The 23,016-nt window shown below is 45.5% G+C and overlaps 1 protein-coding gene and 1 pseudogene across 1 annotated transcript in view; one reads left to right on the top strand and one right to left on the bottom strand.

Moving 5' to 3' along the window:
- Positions 1 to 23,016, bottom strand: part of TLK1 (tousled like kinase 1) — a 706,650-nt gene that overhangs the window by 638,863 nt on the left and 44,771 nt on the right. The window lies entirely within an intron of this gene.
- LOC134946450 (5S ribosomal RNA) lies at positions 19,911 to 20,029 on the top strand (annotated as a pseudogene).

Raw genomic sequence — 23,016 nt, 5'->3', positions numbered from 1 at the left:
ATCACCCCAGCACCACAGCATCTGAAACAGGAAGCAAGACAGAGCGATGTGGAAGGAGAATAGACAGAAGGCAATACCAGTCTGACCCGAAGAGGAATTGAGTGAAAAGTAAAACCAAGGGTACAAAAAATAAGAGAAAAAAAGAAATACATATCCAACATATTGACAAACGTCCATTATATAAAGGGGAAAGGAATGCAGCAAAAAAGGGTCATAGACATCTGTAAATTGGATGGTGTGTGTGGACAAAGAAAACATCTGCTTGTTGTGGACAACATTCCATGCAAAATATGAGCATATACATAAGCAACAACAGAAATATTAGCATCAATTATGAGATCTGATATTAACAAGGCCATGAAGACCAATAAACCACCTCCTAAAAAGTCAGTAAAAGAGAGTGACAAAAAAAATAACAACCAACTATTCTTATCATCACTCAGGAAGACTAATCACAGGAATGTCCAACATGCCACAAGACTGGTTGAGGATCTTGGACTCTTGGAGAAGCAGATATGCCATTATGGAGTACTATAAGGCTGTAAGGGAATGCTCAGTGGTACTTGATGTTACAGTTTCAAAGTTTAACAGTTGAAGCACACAGGAGCTTCCTCTGCTACAGAGTATGCCAAGACGAGTGCTGGAAGATCTAATAATTATGGTCCTGATTCAGAGTTCACGGGGGTTGATCATTTTTCTTGCTACCACGCATGCATGGAAATCCCTAAATACTTGTTTGGTGTGCATTACATAGTGTACGCACAAAGGTGCTGCTGCAAATGAGACGCACTGTATCATAAAAGTCTTGAAAAAGTGCTGGCCATTCCTGGGTGGTGACTGGGAGGTGGCTAAAGAGATGCGTGGAGATGGTCCATCTTATGGGCTTGTTATGGGAGTGTCTCAGGTGTATTACTGAAGTGTTTACATGCTCAGACAGTCAATCGATCACTTTGGAGGTGATGCTTAGATGTTAAATCTGCACCTGCCATTGGGCTGGTTTATGTTCTGATGGTGCAACCAATGGTGGCATCTAAAGAGGCACCAAGTGGTATTTCAGTGTCTATGTAAGCCAAAAGTGGGCCTCACAGTCCTTGAACATTCATATACACATATGTACAGCAGGGAAGGGCTTTGTAGTGGAATTTGCATATAGGCAGAAATTCACAATCCATATCAGGGGAATATCATCCAGAATACCATGGATTCAGATATTGGGCCAGATGTCATGGCTTGCGAGACGGCTGGAACTCCAAGACTCCGGCCGTACTTGTACATTTTTTTAAACAGCAAACGTTTACAAGGCAAAACCAACCAGGTTTTGCCTTGTAAACATTTTCTGCTTTAAAAAAAATGTACAAGTTTGGCCGGAGTCTTGGCGCTCCAGCCGTCTCGCAAAGCCATTACATCCAGCCCCATTGTGTCTAAACACGGTTGTCAAGGTTATCCAGTCTACTGTTTAATCATCTAATCTCTTGAACTTGATGATGTGATGTAGTTACTCTTTGAGTCAGGAGTGACATGCTTCATTGGTTTTTTCCAATATTATGAGCTGATGAGCAATATGGTCAATGTCTGAATGAACCACATAAATTTCAGTGATCTTCCTGTCCTGGAGCCTCTGCTCTTGATCCTTTTTGGTGGGTACTGAGTCCAAGCTGTGAAGGATTGCACCGAGGTCTCTGGTATAACTACAGAATTGGCAAGAGAAAAAGAATGTCCCACTGGATTGCATATCATCTGCTGGTGCTGGTGATGGATGATTCACTGGCAAGGAAATGCAATGTCAGAGGTGGACTACAAAAATGTAAGCAATTCACATTGTGAAGAGGGATCCCTGGTCTCCCTTTGTCCTTTTTTTTGCATAAACTTATTTTCTTTACTGATCAAGGACAAGCAGAGGGTATATATATATACTTGGAAAAAGAGAGGTCACACTCACATTCACGGAATTCCATTAACAACTAGCATCAAGAACAGCAAACACTTGAAAACATACGAGAGGCTCTATATGGAGTAGAAAGAGACCACGCATATTAACAAGGGCCCCACAAACAGAACAGGCACGGAATTTGTACAGCAGGGGTGGGTAACCTCCAGCCCGCTGCTGTGTTTCAGGGGAGGAGAGCGCAGCATGCGTCTCTCCTGCCCCTTTGTGCTCAGTCTGGCGGCGACGTGTCTCAGCTGTCAGGGCAGGGAGGAGAGCGCAGCTATGTTCGGCGGCAGCGGCGTGTAGGATTGTGAGCCAATCAGAGCTCACGGACCGGCAGCCAATCAGTAGCTGCTGCTGCCAGTCCACGAGCTATGATTGGCTCATGAACCGGCAACTTTTTTGAGGTCCTACACGCCACCGCCTCTACATAGCTGTGCTTTCCTCCCTGCCTGGCCCCTGACAGCTGAGACACGCCACCGCCGGACTGAGCACTAAGGGGCAGGAGAGGCGCATGCAGCACTCTCCTCCCCTGACACACATATGCACAGCAGCGGTGAGCAGCACAGTGGGGTGGGCGGCATGTGTGGGGTAATATGTATCTGGCACTGTGGGGTAATATATATCTGGCACTCTGGGGCAATGTGTATCTGGCACTGTGGGGCATTTGTGTATCTGGGACTGTGGCGGCATATGTGTACCTGGCACTGCACTATTGGGGGCATATGTGTATCACGTCCCATTTTAATTGGCCACACCCATTTTTTGGCGCACGCACATAGTACCACTAAGGGGCATAACTACTGGGGACATATCTACTGGGGCATATCTACTGGGGCATAATTACTGGGGGGCAGGCTAACTTTTAAGTTGATAATTTTTGTATGGCCCCCCCGAAGGATTTTATAAATATCCAAATGGCCCTTAGTAGATAAAAGTTTCCCCACCCCTGCTGTACAGCATATAGCCCCCTTCAATCAAGTGTATGATGTCAGACAGGGAGCAAGCTGATACAAAGATGAAGTAATAGCAGGTATGTCCTATGGGAGCCTAATAGTTGTAGTGGACATCAGAGGGTTGCAAAGATCATACAACTAGAAAAGAGGCTCACCTTCTCAAACTGGATCAATCTAATTGCAGATTCAGAATTATACCAAATATTGCAAAATGTTGTAACAACAGCTGATAGAAAACACTTAAATGAAAATACAAAAACTGTGAGACTTGTATATTCCATTTCGCATTCCTAAAATATTGGAAATGAAATCTTAACTTAAGCTGTGATGTTGTTTTATTCTCATATCAATGTGTACTAAGGGCCTTATTTAGGTTTGTTAGCAAAACAAAAATGCATGCTAAAGAGCAAAGCCATGTTGCACTGCATGCGCGGCAGATGTAACATATGCAGAGAGAGTTAGATTTGGGTGGGGTATGTTCAAACCGAAATCTAAATTTGTAAAGTGTAAGAATAAAGCAGGCAGTATTTACCCTGCACACAAACAATATAAATCAAATCTAACTCTCTCTGCACGTTACATCTGCCCCACCTGCAGTGCAACATGGTTTTGCCCATTAGTTTGCTTTTTTGGTTTGCTAACAAACCTGAATAACTCCCTAAGTCAATGGGCCTGATTACGAGTTGATCGCACGAAGCTGCTTTTTGCAGCCCATGCAATCAACTATACTCCGCCTGTGTGGGTGGGTTTTTTCCCATAGCAAGTTCAGCTCTGCTAAATGTGTGCAGTTTCTAAGTAGGTCTAGACATACTTACCAGCTGCAACGTTTTCATCCTGTTCGGTCCTGGCTCTGACGTCAAACACCCATCTTGGACACGCCTGCGTTTCTTCAAACACACCTGCGTTTTTCTTACCACTCCCAGAAAACTGTTCCGAACGCTGTGTTGGCGCCCAGTAACGCCCACCGCCTGTCTATCTTCAAGCGATCTCCGCTGCGATCACTTTCTTCGTTCCCTTCGACGTTGCCGTCGCCGGGCAACAACGTGCGTGTGCATTACGGCCCCCCGCGCACGCGCAGTCGTGACCCGGTCGCAGCTGTGTGAGCGAAAGCACACTGCGATCGGGTCGTAAGGACCCCCAATGCCTTGTTGATATGTGAAATTATATGACTTGAAGGAGTCAAAGAAATAAAAGTTCTGCAGGTCATAAATGAGTTCTGTCCATTTAATTCCTTGTAGAAAGAGAAGAGAAAATTACTCCCTTAGTTTAAATTCTTTGCAGGGCATGTCTTCTTCTCAAAAGAAAGCCCGAGACTCTGTGGACCTCATTCAGCAAGGATTGCAATTTCTGCAAAAAATAGTTGCAGCCCAGAAATAGAGAAAAAACGCCCATTGCAGAAATTGTGACTGCATCGCAATGTTTGTTCTGATCGCAAAACCATACGCAATTACCGGAACATCGAAGATTTTTCCCATCTGTGCCAGGCAAGGTCGTCCACAATTTTAGCGACGCTAGAGGCTGGAAGTGGTCAACGCTGACGTCAGAGGCCCTCCTTAAAAACGCCTGGGCACATTTTCAGACACACCCAGAAAACGGCAGGTTTCCACCCAGAAACTCCTGCTTCCTGTCAGTCAAACAGTGACTGCATTGCAATCATAATCAATTTCTGCCGCTAGTTCCTCCCACGCATGCGCATTGCGAACGCTGCGCATGCACAGTCATTTACATTCAGCCGGATTGCGATTCTCAAATTTTGCAATCCAATCTGAATAAGGCCCTTCATTGAAGTAGGAGCTGTATTAGCGGTTCATTTTGTGGCTAACTAAAACTTTAATGGTATGTACCCTTGTAGGAAACACAGCTGGGGTAGAGAAGACCCCAGATATCTCTATTAGAACTACTGCAGAGGCGGAAATGCCAATGGTGCAGCAGGTGCATTGTATCAGGGCCCCTGAGGACTGAGGGTCTGACTGCTGCCCAGACCGCTATGAGTTATCCCCTGGCACTCTCTGCAGACCAATTTGAGCAATGTCCGATGAATGGCTCAGTGCAAAGAGCAGGGTGGGCCCTACTGCCTGAGGGGCCTGCTCCTTACCTTAGAGAGGCACGTTTGACCTTGTGTGTGCCAGACTGATAAAGGAGTCATGCCACCTAACAGCGCTGATGATCACAGCTACATACTGTTACGATCCTGATGCTCAGGACAAGGGAGATCTTATGTAGTGAGTCCTGAGCACCAAGACGGAATGTTGGGATTGGGAAATGGGAAGGAAATAGCCCCTAGCACCCTACCTCCGTTGTCTTACCCGTGTTATCAATTCACGCCTGAACGACTATGGTTTCTTGGGCCCATGGCAGCCGCGTTTGAAGGGCGGATTAGGTCTGCCCAACTCCGATGCCCCCTCAGGTCTTAAAGAGAGACAAGGCGTGAACTGAGACAGGGTAATAACAAGGGGACCTCTAACTGAAACAACCACGCTAGGGGCTATAAACTACCTAAAAACTAAACGTATGTGCGGCACGCCGCCAAAGGAAAAAGAACTACAAAGAAACCACTGTCCACTCCCCTACACGGCACCGCCGAGTTCCGGGGAGGACAGTGAAAGCGGAAACCTCCGCAAATGCACCAATTCACAGTAAAGTAAACACTAAGCGGCATAGGCCGCAACACGCGGCAGAAGCCGCTACTCACAAAACCGGGCGAGAACCCCAGATGACAAACAGGTTCGCAAGGACTAGAAGGATTCCCAGGACCGGCTTCGGACCTCCAAAGTACCAAAGGGCAGGGAGCAAGATCCACCAAACACGGCTGACAGGAACAGAGTTCTGCAAGGCAGGAACAGCATACAAGAAGCTATCACCGGCGGGGCTGCAGTGTGCTGGCTCACATAAAAAGGCCCTGCTGGCCAATAACAGGAGGGCCAGCAGGACCAGCCCCCAGACCCTAATTACTAGTTGCCGTGCAGCTGCCCTGCTGCACGAGCAACCTAATTAAGTATTCTTAGCAACGGGGAATGCGGTCCACCTGTGGCGTCCCCGTTGTTATGCACCCGGCGGCCCTGCACGCACGGCGTCCTGCGTTGCCAGGGACCCGGCGGCTATCGTGCGCACGGCGTCCTGGCGTTGCTAGGCGCCGTGCGGGGGACAGGGAAGGAGAGAGGCGCGACGGCCGTGACCGCTGCTCAGTCAGGGCACGGCCGAAGACCACCGCGCCTAACAGTACCCCCTCCCCCCCCTTGAGGAGGGGTTAAAGAACCCCTAGAGCCAGGTTTCTGAGGAAACTCCTGAAAGAAAATCCTCTTCAGCTTGGGAGCATGTAAATCTTTATCCAACACCCAAGATCTTTCTTCAGGGCCATAACCTTTCCAGTGGACCAAAAAATAGAGCCGACCCCGAGAAAGCTTAGAATCTAAAACCTTCTCCACCAAGAACTCTTGTTGCCCCTGAACATCCACCGGAGATCTACCCTGGGAAGTCCTCCGAGGAAATCTCCTGGAAGAAAAATACTGTTTCAAAAGAGAACAGTGAAAAGTATTGCCAATTTTGAGAGATCTCGGCAAGTGTAGCCGAAAAGCAACTGGGTTGACCTTCTTAATGATAAGGAATGGTCCAATAAATTTGGGTCCCAATCTAGCCGAAGGTTGTCGGAGCTTGATGTTGCGAGTTGACAACCATACCTTATCTCCCACCTTAAAAGTGCAAGGACGTCGGAGCCTATCAGAAAATTTATTTTCTCGGAAGGCAGCTTTTCTCAAGGCAAGGTGCACCTTTCTCCAAATTGTTCTGAGATGGGAGGTTAAGGTCAACGAGGAGACTGGAGAATGAGGAAAAAAAGAGTTGGCTCTAGGATGAAAGCCAAAGACTGAAAAGAATGGGGACTCCTTGGTGGAAGAATGACAAGAGTTATTATAAGCAAATTCGGCTAACGGAAGAAATTCAGACCAATCATTCTGGAGTTTGGCCGAATACAACCGTAAATACTGTTTTAATGACTGGTTAACTCGTTCGGTTTGTCCGTAAGATTGTGGATGGTACCTAGATGTTAAAGAGAGTTTCATATTTAATGAGGCACAAAAACGTTTCCAGAAACGAGCAATGAATTGCGGACCCTGATCAGAGACAATATCCCTGGGCAACCCATGGAGCCTGAACACATGACGGAGAAACAAGACTGCCAACCCTTGAGCAGAGGGTAATCGGGGAAGAGCAATGAAATGAGCCATCTTACTAAAACGATCTACTACCACCCAAATTACTCGAAATCCGGCTGAAAGAGGAAGGTCCACCACGAAATCCATGGATATATGTGACCATGGCCTGAGAGGAACGGCTAAAGGTACGAGTTGCCCGATCGGCAATGAACGAGGAACCTTATGCCGTGCACAAACCTGACAGGAATGGACAAATTCCCTTACATCTTTAGAAAGACTAGGCCACCACATCGAGCGGGAGACTAACTCCAAGGTCTTAGTGATACCTGGATGACCAGAGACTTTGTTGTCATGAAACTCAGCTAAAACAGTGCCTCTCAGAAATTCAGGGACAAAGAGACGATCAGCAGGAGTCGGTTTAGGAGCCTGCTGTTAAAGCTGGACTAACTGAGTAAATAAATCCTATGTGAGGCCTGCCCGGATGACAGATGATGGAACTATGGGGGTAGTAGCAGGATGGTTATTGTGAACCGGAAGAAAACAACGTGACAGGGCATCAGCTTTAGTATTTTTGGAACCGGGCCTGAAGGTGATAATAAACCTGAAACGAGTAAAAAACAATGCCCAACGTGCCTGCCGAGCATTAAGCCGTTTAGCTGACTCAATATACTGCAGGTTCTTATGGTCAGTAAACACTGTAATAGTATGCCTAGCTCCCTCCAGCCAATGCCTCCACTCCTCGAAAGCCCATTTAACTGCCAGTAATTCTCGATTACCAACGTCATAGTTGGATTCTGCGGAGGAGAATTTCCTGGACATGAAGGCACAAGGGTGTAATTCCTGAGACTCCGGATCTTCCTGAGATAGGATAGCCCCCACTCCAACCTCTGAGGCATCTACCTCAACTATAAAGGGGAGCTCCGGGTTAGGGTGCCTGAGAACAGGAGCCGAGACAAAGGCCTGTTTTAAGGCCCGAAAGGCAGACTCGGCTGCAGGCGACCAATTGGAAGGGTCCGCTCCTTTTTTAGTCAATGCTACTATAGGAGCGACCAAATCAGAAAAGGTATGAATGAACCGCCTATAATAGTTTGCAAACCCTAAAAAGCGCTGAATTGCTTTTAAATTTGTGGGTTGCGCCCAATTAAGGATGGCCTGGAGTTTTTTCGGTTCCATGAAAAATCCCTGGGGAGAAATAATATACCCCAAGAAGGACACTTCCGTGATGTGAAAATCACATTTCTCTAGTTTTGCGTATAAATGATTCTCCCGTAGTTTTTGAAGAACCAGACGCACATGGGTAATATGTTGTTCCATAGACTCAGAATAAATCAAAATGTCGTCTACATAAACGACAACGAACTTTCCAAGAAAGTCACGAAGAACATCATTGATGAGGTCTTGAAATACCGCAGGAGCATTTGACAGCCCAAAGGGCATCACCAGGTATTCATAATGACCCGACTGTGTGCTGAAAGCCGTCTTCCACTCATCCCCAGATCTTATTCGGATGAGATTGTAAGCTCCTCTAAGATCGATTTTTGCGAAGATAACGGCAGAGCGTAACTGATCAAAAAGTACTGAAATCAAAGGCAAAGGGTAGGTGTTTTTAACAGAAATATTATTCAGAGCCCGAAAATCAATACATGGTCTGAGCGACCCATCTTTTTTCTCAACAAAAAAGAATCCTGCACTCAAAGGAGATTTCGAAGGCCTAATGAAGCCTTTTTTCAGGCTTTCCTGGATATAATTATCCATAGCCCTGGTTTCTGGCCCGGAGAGGGCATATAATCTCCCCTTAGGTAAAGTGGCCCCGGGAACTAAATCTATAGCGCAGTCATAGGACCGATGGGGAGGCAGAACGTCCGCATTAACCTTGGAGAACACATCAGCAAAATCCTGATATTCCAGAGGAATAAGTTCTGGGGTAACTGCCGCAACCCGGACAGGATGGGAAATACACTCCTTAACACAAAAAGGACCCCATTGGGAAATCTCCCCAGACCGCCAATCTATGGTGGGATTATGAAAGGCAAGCCAGGGGTGACCCAAAACTACTGGAACTGCCGGACAATGTGTAAGGTAAAATTCTATTTCTTCTGAATGTAGGGCCCCCACTGTCAGCAATACTGGAGGTGTGCGGTGAGTAATAACCCCCTTGGAAAGCGGACCCCCATCCAAGCCGTGCATGGTGATACGTCTATCTAAGGGTATCAGTGGAACGCCTAAAGCCTTAGCCCAAGCTAAATCCATAAAATTTCCTGCAGCTCCACTGTCGACGAAGGCCGACACCAACGAACTGAGGCTGCCAAAGGAAATCTTTACCGGAACTAATAGAGAATTATTAGAGGAGATTAACTGCAGACCCAAGTGAACCCCCTCACAATTCACTTGGTCAGAGCGTTTCCCGGCTTGTTCGGGCAGTTACGTGCGATATGTCCCTTACCACCACAATACAAACAAAGACCAGAACTTAACCTTCTGGTTCTTTCCTCTGGGGACAGCTGGGAGAGACCCACTTGCATGGGCTCCTCGACGTCCTCAGGAAAAGTATATACACATGGATTAGGCCTAAAAGTTGTTCCTCTTTCAGCCCTCCGCTCTCGGAGACGACGATCAATTTTAATAGCGAGCTCCATGAGTTTGTCTAGAGTCTCAGGAGCGGGGTACTGAAGGAGACTGTCTTTAATCACTTCCGACAGTCCGAGGCGAAACTGACTGCGCAGGTCCGGGTCATTCCAGCCACAGTCGTTCGACCAACGGCGAAATTCGGTACAATACACCTCTGCTGGATTTTTGCCTTGCTTAAGGGCACGCAGGTGACTCTCAGCTGATGCTTCTCTATCTGGGTTGTCATATAAGAGGCCTAAGGATTTAAAAAAGGCATCTACTGATAACAAAGCAGCATCATCCGCTCTTAGCCCAAACGCCCAGGTCTGTGGATCACCCTGAAGTAGAGACATCACAATCCCGACCCGCTGAGACTCAGTACCAGAGGAACGGGGCCTTAAACGAAAATAAAGCTTACAAGCTTCCTTAAAATTAAAAAAAATCCTTTCGGTTACCCGAAAAACGGTCAGGTAAATGCATCTTTGGTTCTGGAACCATACTCGGGGAGGCTCGCAAAAGATCTTCCTGCGATCTCACCCGAAGAGTAAGGTCCTGAACCATCTGAGTTAATTACTGCATTTGGTTAACCAAAAGCTGACTGGGGTTTGGCCCTAAACCTGCCGGATTCATGAGGCCGAATTTCTAGGCCCACCAATACAACGGAAAAAATTAAGCCCCTTTTTTTTTTTTTTTTTTTTATGTAGGCCGGTGATAATGTTACGATCCTGATGCTCAGGACAGGGGAGATCTTATGTAGTGAGTCCTGAGCACCAAGATGGAATGCTGGGATTGGGAAATGGGAAGGAAATAGCCCCTAGCACCCTACCTCCGTTGTCTTACCCGTGTTATCAATTCACGCCTGAACGACTATGGTTTCTTGGGCCTATGGCAGCCGCGTTTGAAGGGCGGATTAGGTCTGCCCAACTCCGATGCCCCCTCAGGTCTTAAAGAGAGACAAGGCGTGAACTGAGACAGGGTAATAACAAGGGGACCTCTAACTGAAACAACCACGCTAGGGGCTATAAAAACTACCTAAAAACTAAACGTATGTGCGGCACGCCGCCAAAGGAAAAAGAACTACAAAGAAACCACTATCCACTCCCCTACACGGCACCGCCGAGTTCCGGGGAGGACAGTGAAAGCGGAAACCTCCGCAAATGCACCAATTCACAGTAAAGTAAACACTAAGCGGCATAGGCCGCAACACGCGGCAGAAGCCGCTACTCACGAAACCGTGTGAGAACCCAAGATGACAAACAGGTTCGCAAGGACTAGAAGGATTCCCAGGACCGGCTTCGGACCTCCAAAGTACCAAAGGGCAGGGAGCAAGATCCACCAAACACGGCTGACAGGAACAGAGTTATGCAAGCCAGGAACAGCATACAAGAAGCTATCACCGGCGGGGCTGCAGTGTGCTGGCTCACATAAAAAGGCCCTGCTGGCCAATAACAGGAGGGCCAGCAGGACCAGCCCCCAGACCCTAATTACTAGTTGCCGTGCAGCTGCCCTGCTGCACGAGCAACCTAATTAAGTATTCTTAGCAACGGGGAACGCGGTCCACCTGTGGCGTCCCCGTTGCTATGCACCCGGCGGCCCTGCACGCACGGCGTCCTGCGTTGCCAGGGACCCGGCGGCTATCGTGCACACAGCGTCCTGGCGTTGCTAGGCGCCGTGCGGGGGACAGGGAAGGAGAGAGGCGCGGCGGCCGTGACCGCTGCTTAGTCAGGGCACGGCTGAAGACCGCCGCGCCTAACACATACTGCCTCTCATTAGCAGACAGATGTACATTTATTCTGTGAATTAAAGGCAGCTCACAACAGGTGTAGCTGGCACTGTCAGAGTCTTCCTGACTGATTGCCAAACTGAGGAAAGCACATGAGGCAGGGGTCCCTGTCACAGACAGAGCAGAGGCAGCTGTGTTCCTGCCCCCACCAAGGTACAATATATGTCCCCTGTACTCGGATCCGCGAAGGACATTGTGCATGTCCCTCACTGCCTCTCCCTGTCACCATTACCCTGTCAATAATTGCCTCTCCCTGTCACCCTCTGCCTCTCCCTGCCTTAAGCTTTCACCCTCTGCCTCCCCTTGCCTTAGGTTGTCACCCTCTGCCTTGCTATGTTAACGTCTGCCTCCCCCTGCCTTAAACTATCACCCTCTGCCTCTCCCTGTCAGCCATTGCCATGTGGCATATTTTGATCTTGGGTTGGGGAGGAGGAGGGGGGCTCAAAATATATTTTTGTACCTGGGCCCACCACTCACAAGTTCCGCCTCTGAATTGATGGGTATGAAAAGCTCATAGACCATGTTGCCTGTCTAAATAAGCACCTCATCATCTCAGATCTATAGGGGGTTTGTATAATTTTGGAAGGATTAAATGCCACTTTCAGTTGAAGTGTTTGACATGAAGAATTGGAAGTGTGACCTACTCTTGGTCTGTGTGATTACGCTGTCATCACTGAACAGTCATGCTGCTTTTAACTGATGTTATTTTAACTAAATTGACCATTGTATACAAATGAGAAATATTTTGCCTCACTCGCAATGTGTGGATTTAATATAATCAGTCATATTCTAATATATTAATTATTATCTGATCACATATGGCATAATTTTGGAGTGATAAGGTCCAAATAGGGTCAACAATCTGACAAAGAGTATGCAAACTGGCGACATGACTACTTAAGTCTGCTCAGTGTGCACATTTTATCACTTTACAGCATCTACATTCTCCTGTATGAGACACAAGGAACACAGAAAATCCCTTTAAACAAGCCTATACAATTTTTTTTTAATTTTCATTTAGGTCATAACACAAATTAATAATATAATTGATTTCCAGTGGTAGTTATTTAACTTTCTACTGCATTCATGAGAAAAAAATAAATATACATTTGTTGTAACCTGTGAGCTAGAACTTTAAGTTGACCGGTGCCAAATCAATATGAATAGATAGCAGTCCCTCACATCCCCCTTCCTTCCCCATTTACTAAAGTAAAAAACTCAGACACAACATAAAGTACCTATATACAGAATAGGGGTGAGTCCAAGTCCAGCCTGTATTTATTTAGGAGCTGCTCAGGCAAAGCTGTCCACCTTTAAACAATAGTAGAATTGATGTGCCATAATGAAATGTGTGTATTTAACTGGTGGATGTACACTGGGTCTGATTGAGGTCCCTACACTGGTGCTTCTGATTTTGTAAAATACCGATGTTCGGTACTTTGCGCATGTGCAGGATCCGTACTTTGTATGTGCACCCGTGCAACGCATGTGCAACATGAACAGAACAGCTGCAGACGTCAAGGGATTGATAGTCTGCAGCTGTTTGGGGGGCAGCAATGGACTCCGTTTTAGGGTAGTGCCAAGGTCAGGATCTACGGTGGAATACAGAGATTTCCTGGCCTCTCGGTAGGAGCTGTGGCTGTGTGTGACAGACACACAGACTGATTACTGCGTAAATTTTTTTTAATAATAATAATAATAATAATAATAATAATAAAAAATACTTGCACCCAGAAACCAGTGATCGGTGATCCTGGATGGCAGTCGGATCGCTGTGCTCGTTGTGATGTATTCTATTATTGCTTTGCGGATTGGGGCGAATTTATCATATCCCATCGACATCTGAGATGCGGATTGTGATAAATATGCCCCTAAGTACAGTACCTGATTCAGAGATGGACACTGATGCTCAGCAGCTGCGTCTTTAGTATATCGATGCCTCTTGCATGCTTTTGTGATCCGCTGCTGCACCCAAAGATGCAGCATCAGATCACTCTGCGTGTACACTGGTCATTAGAGTAACTGTGAGGTTACTCAGGATGGCCAGGCTGTTCAGGCTTCCGGAGCCAGTAGACACTGGCCTCGGCACGCCCAAAAAACATCACCCCCTCTTTTTTTCAGGAATCCTGTTAAGCAGCTCTCCCTCCCCGCCCCCAAAAACAGATATGCGGCTTATGGGCTACTGCATGCAACAACACAGGTTCTGTTCTACACATGCACAAAACAGGTCTTGCACTTGCACAGTCTTCCCGCTGTAGGAAAACTATGAATTAGGACCTAAGTTTTCACTAGAGGTGGATAGAATTACTCAGCAAAAGTAAGAGTATTTTTTTCTAGAGGTGGGATAAAATTATACAAATTAGATAATGGGAACCATTTTGCTCCTGCATATTGCACCTAGGAGGAAAAGCAAGTAATGTACAGATGTGTCCTTTTAGTCTGGTGCCGCAATGTGTACTGCGGTTCCCAGGATAGCCGGAGCCAGGGGCGTAGCCAGAACTTTGTGGGCCCCATAGCAACATTTTGAAGGGGCCCCTGTCTCAATGCTTCTCTGCAGCAGTTGTTAATTTTATGCCCTATAATAGTGGCCTAGTTCATTTTCTGAACCATAGTAGACACTTATTTAATGTTATGCCCCATAGTAGTGCCCTACTTTCTTTTATGAATCGTAGAAGTGCTTAAGTTCACGCTATGTCATATTTCAGAGCTGCCAGTACACATTATGCCGCACAATACCCCAATTCACATTATAATATATAGCGCTCCCCATTCATATTGTGCCTCATTACAGTGCCCCGGTTCATATTCTATAACATTAAAATTCCCTCCAGTTCATTTTACGCCACACTACAATGAGCAAGTCCAGGGGCATACCTAGATATATTACAGGACTCAAGGAAAAAGTTTGAATGGATCCCTTTGTACCACCCAATGGCGAAAAATGAATATAACACATGTAACTTTGACAGGGAAGGTGGGCCCCACTCAGCTCCGGGCCCCATAGAAGCTGCACTGCCTGCACCTATGGTAGCTATGCCCTTGGCCGAAACAGGAATACACTCGCACCCGCTATACATGCTATACTATTGTGCTTGATGTTTGTATGGGGAAATCCGGTCAAGATTCTGGCGGTTGGGATCCTGGCAGGCGAAATACCTTAGCAGGAATCCCAGCACCAGCACGCCGACAAGGATCACAATCCCGGCACTGGAATCCTGCCTGCCGGGATCTCAAACAAGGGGCTGCGGACAGGTAAGCCGCACAGAGGGGTGAGGAGGTTAGGTTTAGGCTGCAGTGGGAGGGTTAGGCTCCAGGAAAGGGAGGGTTAGGTTTAGGCTGTGGGAAGATGGGCGTGGGGGTGGGGGGGTGGTTAGGTATAGGCACCACTGGGGAAGGTTAGGGTTAGGCTGCGAGGGCAAAAGGTTATGTTTAGGCTGCGTAAAGGGAGGTTTAGGGAGGCATTGGGGAAAGGTATGTATACTTACCTAGCTCCTGTCGGGATTCTCACCATCGGGATGCCACAGTCGGTCTTATGGACGCCGGGATGTCATACACAAGCCTGTGTGTGATCTACACATCACCTACACCAAACTTTTTCCCCTTTTCTTTCCCTTATTCTCTACCCCTCTTTCATTTTGTGGTGTTTTCAGACTAACATTAGATAACATTTAGAATAAAATGTCAATAGTTTTAAGTCTTTTTTAAAGAGATCTTGTTACTGGGTGAATATATGGTATTTAATTATATGCTGGGTGTTCCTGCACAGAAACGGTTCCTTACAGACACTATTGCCCAGCTATTAGTCAGATACAGTGGCGGAACTTGCAGCAGTGCAACCGGTGCATTGCATCAGGCCTGCCGCTATTTAGGGGCCCACAGCCTGCAGGTTTATAATGAGTCACACAGACTCATTAAGCCGCCAAGCTGCTCCTTGTGCAGCCAGTAGAGGAGTGGGTATGCATTCTGGCCAGTGGAGGTCAGGAGGTGGTACAATGAGGGCTTCCGCGTGTCATCTCTCCCCAACTTCTCTCTGCCTCATGAATGACACGGACTTCATGAGTGCTGAGGAGGATGGGGTAACGGCGGCAAGGGTGACAGAAGGAACAGCTCTGCTCCTGCCTGCAGAGCCAGCGGAAGTGGCCCCTGAAGTAAGTAAATAATTCTGCAACCTCTCTACCAGTGCAGCCCCAGGAGGGAGTGCCGCTCTGTACTAGCTAAAGCAGGCTGTATTCCAGTTCTCACACTCACACATGCAGCAGCACACACAGTGTGTGACCAAGGCTGCTAATGAGCCGACATGCTGATGCCCCCCTAAGATACCAATCACATTTGTAAAGGTAAAAATGGCCCCCAGGGGCCTCTGAGACATGATGCCACCGCAGACATCAGGTCTACCTCTACTACAGAGTGCACACTTTAACACCCCCACCCCGTTTCCCTTCCCCCCGACCTTATAATGCCGGCCAGCCAAATTCTTTGGAGAACACTGTTGTTGTCACCCACAGCATCTCCCCAGTTTCCCACTGCTTCTTCCCAGTCACCCTCTGCTTTTTGCTTTCACTCTCTGCCTTCCCTACTCACCATATGCCTCTCCCCATCACCCACTATCTTATTGTCACTCTCTGCCTGCCCTCTGTCACCCACTGCCTTCTAGTCACCCACAGCCTTTTACTTTCACCTCTCCCAGCCACCTCTACCTGTCACTACCTGCCTCTTCGTCACACACCGCCTCTCTCGCTGTCACCCACAACCTCTCACTATCACACTCTGCCTTCCTCTGTCATCCTTCTGCCTCTTCCTCTCACCCACTGACTCCCCAAACACCCACTGCCTCTCCCTGCATCCTTCTCCCTGTTACCCTCTATCTCTCTGTCACCCATTGACTCCCCAGTCATCACTTGTCACTCTCTGCCTGTCCCATAACCCTTTGCCTTTCCCCGTCACTCTCTGTCTCTCCCTGTCACCCACTGACTTTCCAGTCACCCACTGCCTCTCCTTGTCTGCCTCTCATCTGCCACCTATTACTTCTTTCTCCCACCCACTGATTTTCCCTTCCCCCTCTACCTCTTTGTCACCCACTGACTCCCCAGCCCCCACCTACCACCCTCTGCCTGTCCCCATCACCAATTGCCTCCTCAATCACCCAGCTACATCTCCCTGTCACCCGCTATCACTTCCAGACACCTCTACCTGTCACCCACTAACTCCCCAGTCACCATCTGCCTCTCCATCACCCTTGGCCCCCATGCTGTCACCCACAGCCTCTGCCGCTGTCACCCACGTCCCGGGCTGCTGTCACCCACAGCCCCTGCTGATGTCACCCACTACTTCTCCCCAGACACCCACTGCTTCTCCCTGTAGGGCGGAGGAGGGGCCAGAGCATATATTTGCACCTGGGTCCACCACTGCAAATTCCGCCACTGGTCAGGTACTTAAACTTTGGTGGGCAACGTACTTGAACTTAGGAGGGCAAGTGGAGAAATTGCCCACACACCCAATCAGATTCTATCTACCACTTATCTAGTACATTCTATAAATGATCATTAGAAGCTGGGGGCAACTTTATAGACTATACTATACTAAACTAAACTATACTATATATTCTGTCCTCTCCCCCACTGTTTTAATGTATGAACTGTTCCACCTGTCCATCTTATTCCCTCTATATCAAGACTGATAGGGCTTTTTCCTCAAAGCATATATAACATTGGGGGTAATTCCAAGTTGATCGCAGCAGGATTTTTGATAGCAATTGGGCAAAACCATGTGCACTGCAGGGGAGGCAGATATAACATGTGTAGAGAGAGTTAGATTTGGGTGGGTTATTTTATTTCTGTGCAGGGTAAATACTGGCTGCTTTATTTTTACACTGCAAATTAGATTGCAGATTGAACACACCACACCCAAATCTAACTCTCTCTGCACATGTTATATCTGCCTCCCCTGCAGTGCACATGGTTTTGCCCAATTGCTAACAAAAATCCTGCTGCGATCAACTTGGAATTACCCCCATAGATAGATAAAGAGAGAGAGAGAGAGAGAGAGAGAGAGAGATAAACCTGGCAGCATTTTGTAAGTAGTACAAGTAAGGAGATTTTTGCACACACTTTTCACCATGAGATCTGCAGCATGTGCATTATTATCTATTTTTATGTCTAAAATATAGGTCAAGTGTGTTAGTCAGACCTGTTTTAGTGTTCTGCAAAATCACCCTATTATTGTCGGTTTATAAAATTAAAATGGACACAGTCATTAATTCCATGGGGATATGTAACAGACCAGTTAGGAAAACATATGTAGAGTCAGAGTGACTAATGCACCTTCCGCGTGTTTCAACATTCTATTAACTATAAATTGTAAAACCTACAATATAACAGAGTGAGAATGTAGATTTAGGAGGCAGCTGAAAAGAATTGCTGAAAATAATTCATTGTTCAGCATATTGAATAAAAACACTGTTCAGTACTGTCTACACAACAGAAGCAAGGGACATGCATTAACTATATTCACCAGGTAAACCTTTAAAAGAAAATATTACCATAGAGATTTGTGGTCCTAACTGTCATTTTCAAATGCAGTCTGTGACATGCAAGGTAGTTGCTGATTGGCTTTATCTCCATCCAAGGCTTAGTAAATAGACCCCTTAGGAGCATATTCATCATGAAAAAATTGTGCAATGAGAATTTTTAGTTTTTAATTCTCATTGTATTCTTTCACATTTTTTTCCATGATTCATCATGCCACCCTGAGAAAATTATCACTTCCCAAAAAACCTGGGCTTTTTGAGAAGGCATAACTTTCCCCTCTGAAGCTGCATACCCCCCGCACCTGGCACCCGGCTGTGTCTGCGGGCGAACATTTTAAGGATAATGAATATGCTCCTGTACTCAGTCCTCTAATGTATATTATGAAAATCAGTCAAATCAGGCAGTATTGAGGGAAACCAGCTGGAATGCAGAACACAATGTCATAAATACCAACTGTCCCCAATTTTTAGAAAACATCACAGATGTTAAGGATTAGTAATTGGAAATTTTGTCTCTAAAATTGGGGGTCATTCCGAGTTGATCGCACGCTAGCAACTTTTTGCAGCGCTGCGATCAGATAGTCACCGTCTATGGGGGGGGGGGGGGTATTTTCGCTTTGCAAGTGTGCGAATGCTTTTGCAGCCGACGCACAAAAACTTTTTTTTGCAGTTTCTGAGTAGCTCTGGACTTACTCAGCCGCTGCGATCACTTCAGTCTTTTTGGTCCTGGAATTGACATCAGACACCCGCCCTGCAAACACTCCCAGAAAACGGTCAGTTGACACCCACAAACACCCTCTTTCTGTCAATCACCTTGCGATCGGCTGTGCGAATGGAATCTTCATTAAATCCATCGCCCAGCACCGATCCTCTCTGTACCTGTACCTGATAACTACACATTCCCGGCCCCATTTAGGGATAAAAACAGCACTTTCCAGGTGCATAGACACAGTGAACAAGCCATTCTTATGGTGAAACGGCCGTCTATGATTATGTGGAGCTGAGCTGTGCACAGCTCAGCACACTTATTGTCATCTCCTGGTATTGTATATGCCCACTTGGGCTCTTCATTTGTAGGACATTTTGATGTTTAAATCTCTTAGTCAAACTTATTATAGATCAATAGAGTCTACTTTATCACATGTTTATTTTGATTTTCACTTTCTTATATGGAAACCTGGTTGTTGTCAAAATCATACTTATTTCTACTTTGAATACCTTGCACAGCCTATGCCTAGGCTAATAGGACTTATCTGTGTGGAACAGATAAACCAATATTTGTATACACCTATGCAGGACTCTTTGAATTTAGTAGGTTGCAGTTATATCATTTGCATGATCTGCAGTGTACAACCTACAACATAAATAGCACATTCTTGCACAGAATCTGGACATAAGTTTGAATTTATGAATTACTTTCTTCTACTGAACAGGTTTTTGGAATCTGAATTAGCCAATACATCTTAGATTGATATATGCTTGACTATGCAAGATTATCTGTGCATCTCTAAACACTGTCTGACCTAATATTATATCAACAATACAAACCTATGATATCTTAGTGCTTGACCATGCAAGATTATCTTTGTTTTTTCAAACATTGTCTGATGAAATAATACAATTTGAATATACAATCTACCTCTCCTGATACTCCATCCTTTTTTTCTGAATTTCATTCTATGACCTTTCATTTCAATAAGCTGAGTCAACCCACCTCTCTCATCCATTGTCCGCTATAAATCACATTATATGACATTGGACAGCAGAAGGCAGGGTCCTCAACTTATTATTTTTTACTACACATCCCTTTTATTTCGGTACTCTCTCATCCAATTGCCTGTCAAACCATTCTCTGCAATGCTACCGTAACAGAGTACCTGTGCAAAAATCATTGGACAGCAGAAGTACCTCTATCTTTGGCTTTGTCATTAACCACACTCTCTCATTTTTCCTATTGGATAATTATTGCCACATTTCACTGGGCACGCCCAATCTCGTTTGATCTTGGAAGCTAAGCAGTGTTAAGCCTGATCAGTACCTAGATGGGAGACCGCTAGGGAATATCAGGTGCAGTAAAACCAATCCTTTGCCCTGGATAAAAAGCAGAAGTGCAGGAGAAGCCCTTGATTCTGCCATCTCTATCATTCCTTGTGATATTATCTCTAAGTACCTTTTCTTATCTGACTTATAGATCTAGACACGCCTATTCCTCTTACCAGGAGATGGTAACAACAGATAGCACATAATTGGACTATTTCAGTCTTGATTAGTATACTTGTGCATCTGTTTTTTGGATATCCACTGTGGAATTCTTATGCCTCCCAATATTTTCACCTCAGATGCATTTCATTGAAAATTATCTGATTGACTTGATTAGTAAAAGATAATTATCTAAGATTTCTCATTACATTGAATGTGGAGGTGATATCTTAATGTTTATATGTATCAAAGATTTTATAAATTCACAAATAAAAGTTATATTTTACATTTTACATTAAGTGTGCCCCAACAAAGAGTCTTTCCTTTTCTCTTCCTCTGCATAGTTACGTAACTGACTCTGGGAGCACCACCAACATAAAATTATTGTTTTTTCACAGATACCCTGATAGGTATCTTTTACACATTCAAACATCGTTGGATTTCAGGGGTAGTATAAAATAAAGTCCCCTTTTGCCAAACTTTTTTAATCCAGTGCGGTACCAACAAAAATCTCTCTTCAGTGTACCTGTACAACGCGCCTGCACATTACGGTACATATGCATGTGCAGTTTTGCCAAGATTTAACCTGATTGCAGCACTGCAAAAAAGTTGCTAGCGAGCTATCAACTCGGAATGACCCCCTTTGTCCCTATTTTACAATACAGACAACTGGCACAATATAATTATTATAAAATAATACTTAAATACTGGACTGGCATTCTAAGCATACATACTCTAACTTCACCCGGGCCGATGTTCTTTCAAGTCATGTAGAGAAGGCTGAAAATGGTGCGGCACTCAAGCCTAGAATAACCATACAGGCACAGCCATATTAAATAAAAAAACAGAAACTCTCATCTCACATGGTGCGGGATGTGCTAAAGGGAAAATGCGATAAAACCCCCATTTTGGGGGGTTTTATCGCATTTTTCATATGTACAAACACCCGACCAACGCGTTTTCGCAGCACAGGGTATCATCATCTATGGATGGCAATACCCTATAGAAGCCTATGGGCTTATCGCTGGCCGTCTCCACCTGCCGCCTCCACCGCCCCCCGCCGCAGACGCCGACCCCCCTCCCCCCGGCATAACTTCCTCCAGGAAGCCTGGACATGGAAGGTAATCTCCTCCTCCCCCTAGCAACGCAGCCGGAGGTCCTTCCGGCTGCAGGGGGGAGGAGGAGGTACCGGGGACAGCCTGGTTCCTGCTTCCCAGCAGGGGAGCAGATGAAGAGCCCAGGGAGGTGACAGAGACCCCCCTCACACCACCTCACTGGTATCACGGGGGGGGGGGGGCCTTCGTCACCGCATTGCAATATTGATCGCATATGTTAGTACATAAGCGATCAACATTGCTTCGATGGGCGGCGATACATTCCGCCCTTAATATGATAATGTGCTCCATCAAGAACTGAATGACTACAGTCCAAATATTTACAGTATATATCAAACAGAGGACACCATGGACACTCACCAGACTTAATATATATAGTTCTTGCTTTAATGAGTATCAGTCAAATGAATTTTCATATTCCATATCAATCAATCAATCAACCAACCAACGTTTCAGTCCTGCCAGAACTTTGTCAAGACCTCAGTGAAAATCAAATAATCTCACCAGCAACAGCATAACCAAAGTTGGAATGAACATATATTCATTCCTACTTTGGTTATTTAAAAGGCCAAACCAACCTGGTTTTGCCTTCTAATTAATTGCCCCTTTAAAACTTCGGGCAAACTTACTGGGATCTTGCTGATGCCCGCAACACGCAGGCTTTTACATTTACCCCTGACTCTTTCACATAGTAGGTTTTCTATCATGTGATTTATAAATGCTAAAAAAAAAATTAAACCCACCCCCCAATTCTCCAGTAAAAAGTTCAATAGAGAGAACAGCATCACACATTATTGGAAATAAAACTCGTCATTTTAAGGCTACTATGATAAATATGTTCCATAAATCATTCTAATTATTTAAAATTACTTACATCAAATTGATTATAAGAAGAAGCCTCCTAGCTAGAGAGGTTTGTATATAGTAGTTTATATTTATTATATGGTTACAATAATATCTAAATTAAGTTTATATTTCAGTTGAATGTATTTCCCCTGTCTTTGTTTTTATTCATTTGTAATCTTGCATTCTGTGTATGTGAATGTTTAGATTTGTGTTTTTTTCCCCTCTAAAGTGCTTACTTACTAATGCACACATTTAGGCGATAGCCAGCTTGTTATTTATCATTGCCTACTGTATTTAGGTATATAAACATATGCAGAATTAGTCAACAACAGTCCCTGAGCATAACAGAAAATGTGAACCCACCAAAATCACATGCCGTACCAAGTATCCGTTCCAAGTGTATCACATATGGGGGGTATTCAGTTATTTGAAAAGGCAGTTGGGTGTCTGTTTTTTCCTCTCTAATAGACAGGGGAAAAACAGACACCCAACCGACTTTTCAAACAATTGAAATCCACCCATAGTATACTAGCTGAATACCCGTGCTTCGCTACGGAATTTAAAGTATAAGCACAAAGAGATGAAAAGCGCTGGAATTAAAGCAAATCTAATACTGTTTTTAAAATAGGCTCACTTGTGGTAGGATGTTGTTGAGAACTGGTAGCATCAAAGTGCCCCTCCATAAAACCGCCCGAGAACACACCAAAACAATAAACGGATTTTATTGTACAAGACTGTAATCTCTGTGTTTATTTTCTGGACAATGGAATATACCTAAAGTTAACTGGTTAGTTAATCACAGAAGATCAGCAATTAGACTTACAACAGGACATGCTCCGCCCGCCGCTGCCAATCTTTGTCAGGTCGCATTTCCGGGCGGGCCTGCACCGGATTTATGCTGTTAAA

Source organism: Pseudophryne corroboree, chromosome 7 (genome assembly GCF_028390025.1).
Source record: "Pseudophryne corroboree isolate aPseCor3 chromosome 7, aPseCor3.hap2, whole genome shotgun sequence".
Classification (NCBI taxonomy): domain Eukaryota; kingdom Metazoa; phylum Chordata; class Amphibia; order Anura; family Myobatrachidae; genus Pseudophryne; species Pseudophryne corroboree.
This window is presented reverse-complemented; position numbering and strand designations above follow the sequence as displayed.